The sequence below is a fragment of the Suricata suricatta genome, chromosome 10 (genome assembly GCF_006229205.1).
Source record: "Suricata suricatta isolate VVHF042 chromosome 10, meerkat_22Aug2017_6uvM2_HiC, whole genome shotgun sequence".
Lineage (NCBI taxonomy): Eukaryota > Metazoa > Chordata > Mammalia > Carnivora > Herpestidae > Suricata > Suricata suricatta.
In genome coordinates, this window is record NC_043709.1 from 53,303,454 (window position 1) to 53,308,834 (window position 5,381).

At 41.8% G+C, this 5,381-nt stretch overlaps 1 pseudogene; it reads left to right on the top strand.

Annotated features, from left to right (window-relative positions):
* The first annotated feature begins 1,457 nt into the window (after positions 1-1,457).
* LOC115305142 lies at positions 1,458-4,796 on the top strand (annotated as a pseudogene).
* The last annotated feature ends 585 nt before the right edge of the window (positions 4,797-5,381 follow it).

The window sequence follows — 5,381 nt, forward strand, 5'->3', positions numbered from 1 at the left end:
CCAGTTGCGGGGTGCGAGCCTCCGGGCGAGGCAAGTACCAGGGACCCACACCAGAAGCTTAGGGTAGGACCGGCTGAGCCTCGCAGACAGCTCAGAAAACGGCAGAATCAGGCCCCAGTCTATACATCCCGTACCCAGAGGAAGCCCGGAGACAGCGGGAGTTCCACAGGACCTGGAGGAGGGTCCTGGGACGAGGAAACGCCTAGTTGCCCCCTAGCTCCAGAGCCCCTGCCTTCCAGGCTCACTTGTAAGGAGTCTGGTTTATGCGACCCATCCCGCAACACCAATCCTCCTGACCCCCACCAATACCCCCGACCCCACAACCCGTCCACACATAATCTCACAATCAGACTCACAGTGCAGCAGCTCCTCCTCGCAGAGGCCCAGCAAGGTCCACGCCCAAACGCTCCGCTGGAAAGGCGCACCTGAGGCCAAACCAGGAGGTGAACTGCGCATGCCTGGAGTGCAAAGCCCCGACCCTCCCGGAGGCCAGCAGGTCTGGGAGAGAACAGGGGCTTCCAGGTGCAACCCTGGGGCCACAATTTGACACCTGACAAGGTGGAAAGCTACAGCAATTATAGCGTCCTCCCAACTGAATATCTTCAGGGCCATTTGTTCTCCCCAGCAGCTGTGAACCGTCCAAAATTTGTCCCAAGTCACCACCATTGCCTGTATGAGAGCCTTTTCCTTGAAGAGCAGCTGCAGGACATTATTCTCTCTTTCTGGCTCAGCCATCAGCGCCCTACCTGGGGGGAGCTGGTTCCTTCACTTTTTTGTTTGTTTGTTTGTTTGTTGGCTAATAAAGCTTTAGTCGCTTCAAAACCTTAGAGACAGGGGTCCCTGGGTGGCTCGGTTGGTTGAGAGTCCAACTTCTGCTCAGGTCATGATCTCACGGTCTGTGAGTGAGGGGCTCTGTGCTGACAGCTCAGAGCCTGGAGCCTGCTTCTGATTCTGTACCTCCCTTTCTTCCCACCCCTCCCCCACTCACGCTGTATCTCTGACTCTCTCAAAAATAAATACACGTTAAAAAAAAAAGATTTTCTAAAACAAAACAAAGCCTTAGAGACAGCTCTAGTCTGGGGAAGAAGGTGGCCTCACCCTCCAGGGTGGCTCTGATCTTACCCTTTCCTCAGGTAGGACAAACCAGGCCTCCTTCTTCCCAGCATGGAATGCAAGCTGGAGGTCAAGGCCTGACTGTGGAGGGGACCTATGGCCTCCAAATGCGCACCCCAGAAAGAACGATTTGGGCCACTAGAATGGATGATATAAGCCTAAGGCTCTCCGGCTTTATTTCACCCTGAAGAGGGGCAGGGAAGTGTCAGCGGTTCTTTGGGGGCAGAGGGAGCCAACACTCACTTCTCCATCTGGCTGCAGGGAGGAGGGACAGAGGACAAGAGGAGGCCATCTGTCACCTTTTGTCCTGCCGGCTCTTTGAGGTGACTGGGCTGGGGCAAGAGATGGAGGACAGCTCTTTGGCCTGGATCTTCTCAGACCAAGATGGGAACGGGGGCCACATTAGGAAGGTGGGAAGTTGGAGTGTTTGCTTTAAAGTTTTTTTTTTTTTTCACTTCTTAAATAAACACACACACACACACACACGCACACACACACACAACTTTTTTGTGGAGTTGAAGGTCTGATGGACCAGTGGGCACCCTGGCTTCCTAGCATTACTCCTCATCAACTTTCTGACTCAGTAAGAAATTGGCAGTCAAGGCCTTTGCTTTTCACCCCCTGAGAGAAAGACACCCGGGTTACCAGATTCCCTGAGAAGTCCGGTGCCTTTAACCTCCTTATAGCTTCTTTCCACTGTGGCTTCCCCTAGCCATGGTTCATCTGCAGGACCTGCTTGTCTGTGGGCCTGCCTCAGTCTCCCCAGCCCTCCGCTCTCAGGAGCTCAGATCTCTAACAGCTCCCCAGGGGTCTCATTTAGCTTCTGAATGAATTCCCCCCTTTGGTGGCTAATTGCTGCCAAAGCTGAGGGTTCTTCTTGCCCCCAGCAGAATGAAGAGATAAACATGGATTTTAACGCCCTACTGACATTCCACAGCAAAAACCAACTTCATAGAGTAAAAGGGTATAAATAAGCAATGAGCATTTCTCAGTCAAGTATTTTTTTGTTTGCTCACTCACAGTGGCAGGGATAGGATGGTCTTTAGTGGGTAATATTTTATTCATACATTTTAACATATATTTGACCAGACTTTTATGTAAAAGGTATGGCTCTAAGCCCTGGGGAGGCAGCAGTGAAAACAACAACAACAACAACAACAACAACGACAACAAAAACCACAACTCCTATCTTTCTCTTATGCTTTACATTTGATTTGGGAAAAAGAAACAAAATTTTAATTATGGAAAAAGTTCTTTGATGTTTAATATATATATGTATAATTTATACATTCCTGTACATATACATACATTTATTAACACATTTATTAAACATTGATATTTTGGACTTTAGGAAACAAGTTTTAATGTCATTGGTTAGATCAGTATTAGAAAAATATAAAACACTTACACAGTAAATAATTAGGAAACTAGCTTTTACTATAACACGAAGTAGACAAAGCCATCTTAAAATTTTTATCTGAAAACATTGCATACTTTTCTGCCGTGGGAAAAGCTTATTAAAGCAATGTTAATTATTAACAACATGTAATGTTTGAAATAAAATACAGAGGGCTTTAAAGATTTTTACACAAGGACACTGTTCATACACTAAAAAGAGGTAGTCTGAGTTAAGGTCAGAGTATCTCCTGATTAGTGAATTTAATGAATATTATGTGGGTGAGTTTATATCTCAAGTTTTGAGTGCACAGAAGGCTCTTTGCCTTGTTTTTAAAATTAACTTAGTTTCAATTCACTTTTCAGAAAACTGAGGATAGATAAGTAACTGTCATCTTGATAAGTCAGGGATAATTCCTAAAGTATAACTTGCACATTTTATTTGTAGGTTTCATCAGTTCTTAATTTGCAACTGTAAACATCGACCCTGTTTTACTCAATAGAAAATTGTGTTCAAATGTATCTACTATAAGGGCATGAAATAATGTTTATAATATACATAGGAGATGAATTTTACTCATCTAGGCATTCTCTTTAATTGTATTCAATTTAAATCAGGATATCTCAGGATTAAATGAATAACAAAGTAAAAAATGTAGTTTTCCCTGTCTCTCCACAAACGGCCTGAGTGGCTGCCTGCACACCACAGAAATGCTTTGATTACCCAAAGCATTGTGAGATAAGGCAAGTGTACAAGGTGCTAGCTCCTATCTCACTCTGGCTTATTCTAAGGATGTAAAATTTGGTGCAGATTCCTGACTCGTAATGCTTCCAAGTATATGTATACCTTTTATCCCATGCTATGGGCCAAAGGTAAAAACAGCTATTATTGAACAGAGCTAAGGAAGTCCAAGAGCAACAGAAGATGGTGTGACCCTCACAAAATCCATTGATTTAAAGCCTAAATATAAAAAATATTGCTGCTAAACTTGTTTGAGATGTTGCCAGTAATGCAAATGAGGAGGCTGACGATGGCATCCCTGCTGCTGCTACTGTGCTGTCACACTGTTTCCAAGGAAGGCTTTGGGAAGGTTAGCAAAGATGCCAACCCTGTGTAAATAAGGAGAGGTGTGATATGATCTTTTGATGTTGTAATGGACAGTCTAAACCTGTGACCACCTCTAAAGAAATTGCTCAAGTTCCAATGGTTCCTGCAAATGGAGACAAATAAATTGGTAACATCATTTCTGATGCATGAAGAAGGCTAGCGGAAAGGGTGTTACCAGATTAAAGGATGGAAAAGTACTAAATGATGAAGTCATGAGGTTACATTTCTCCATATTTTATTAATACATCAAAAGGTCAGAAATGTGAATTCCAAGATGCCTATGTTCTGTTGAGTAAAAAGAAAATTTCTAGCTTCCAGCAAATTAAATTTGCTTCTGAAATTGCGAATGTTCACCGGAAGCCATTGTTCATAATCACTGAAGATGTTGATAGAGAAGGTCTCAGTTCATCAATTTGAAAAGGCTAAAAGCTGGTCTTCAGGTTGTTAATGGTCAAAGCTCTTGGTTTTGGTGACAGTAGAACAAGATTAAAGACATGGCTATGCTAGGAGAAGGATTGACATTAAATCTTAAAGATATTCAGACTCAGAACTCAGGAAAAGTTGGAGAAGTCATTGTGACCAAAGATGATTTTATGCTCTTGAAAGGAAAAGATGGGAAGGCTCAAATATGAAAAGGAAACCAAATGATCAAACTACTACTCAAATGTAGTAGCTATGCTGAAAGTTGGTGGGACAGATGGTGTTGAAATGAATGAAAAGAAAGTTACAGATGTCCTTAATGCTATGAGCTGCTGTTGAAGAAGGAATAGTTCTAGAAGGGGTTTGTGCTCCACTTTGATGCATTCCAGCCTTGGACTCACTACCTCCAGCTAATGAAGATCAAAAATCAATATATAAATCATTAAAATAACACTCGAAATCCCTGGAATGACCATTGCTAAGAAGGCAGGTGCTAAAGGATCATTGATAACTGAGAAGTTATTTGAAGTTCCTCAGAAGTTAGTTATGACCATGTTTGGAGATTATGTGAATATGATGGAAAAAGAAATCATGGATCCAACTATGGTTGAAAAAACTGTTGTTTTTGGAGTGGATGTTGCCAGATGTTATTGGAGTGGCCACTCTGTTAACTATGGCAGAAACTGTAGTCATAGAAATTCTCAAAGAGAAGGCTTCTAGAATAGGTGGAATGGGCGGAATGCCAGGTAGCATGTTCTAATCCCTAGGATACTGCCTCACCACTATTAATGAACTAAATGAGGAAGCTCAAGGTAGTGCCCCTCACCAATAACTTCAAGGAAAATGACTGACGAATAGGCTGGCCAATGTTTAAGAAAATCTCCACAATCACTATTTGCTAAATATTATCATAAATATTTAGATAAATTATTAAATCATTATTTATCTTCATAATCATTGTTTCAATTGACAGTAAATAATGGTTTACAGCTGTCATCTATCGCGCTGACAAATAATTTATTTTGCATTTTTTAATAAAAAGACATTTATACATTCCTAATAACTGAGAGCAAAAGCCATGTTCCAATGTACTGCTTTCACCTGAAAGCCCTGTGGCATTTTTACCACATTTAACTCTTCTGTTCAAATCAGGATTTTAACACTTGCCCTCACCACATGATAAGAAACAGCCTTTCTATCGAGAAAACAATAACTGTGTGCAAGGTAGAGAAATATTCAATTATGTGACAACATTCGGGTAATAAAAATTGTTTCCAGTTTTAAAAAAATTTGATTTGTGAAGAAAATCGTATTCGATTTTTGATGTAACCATAAATATTTCCAC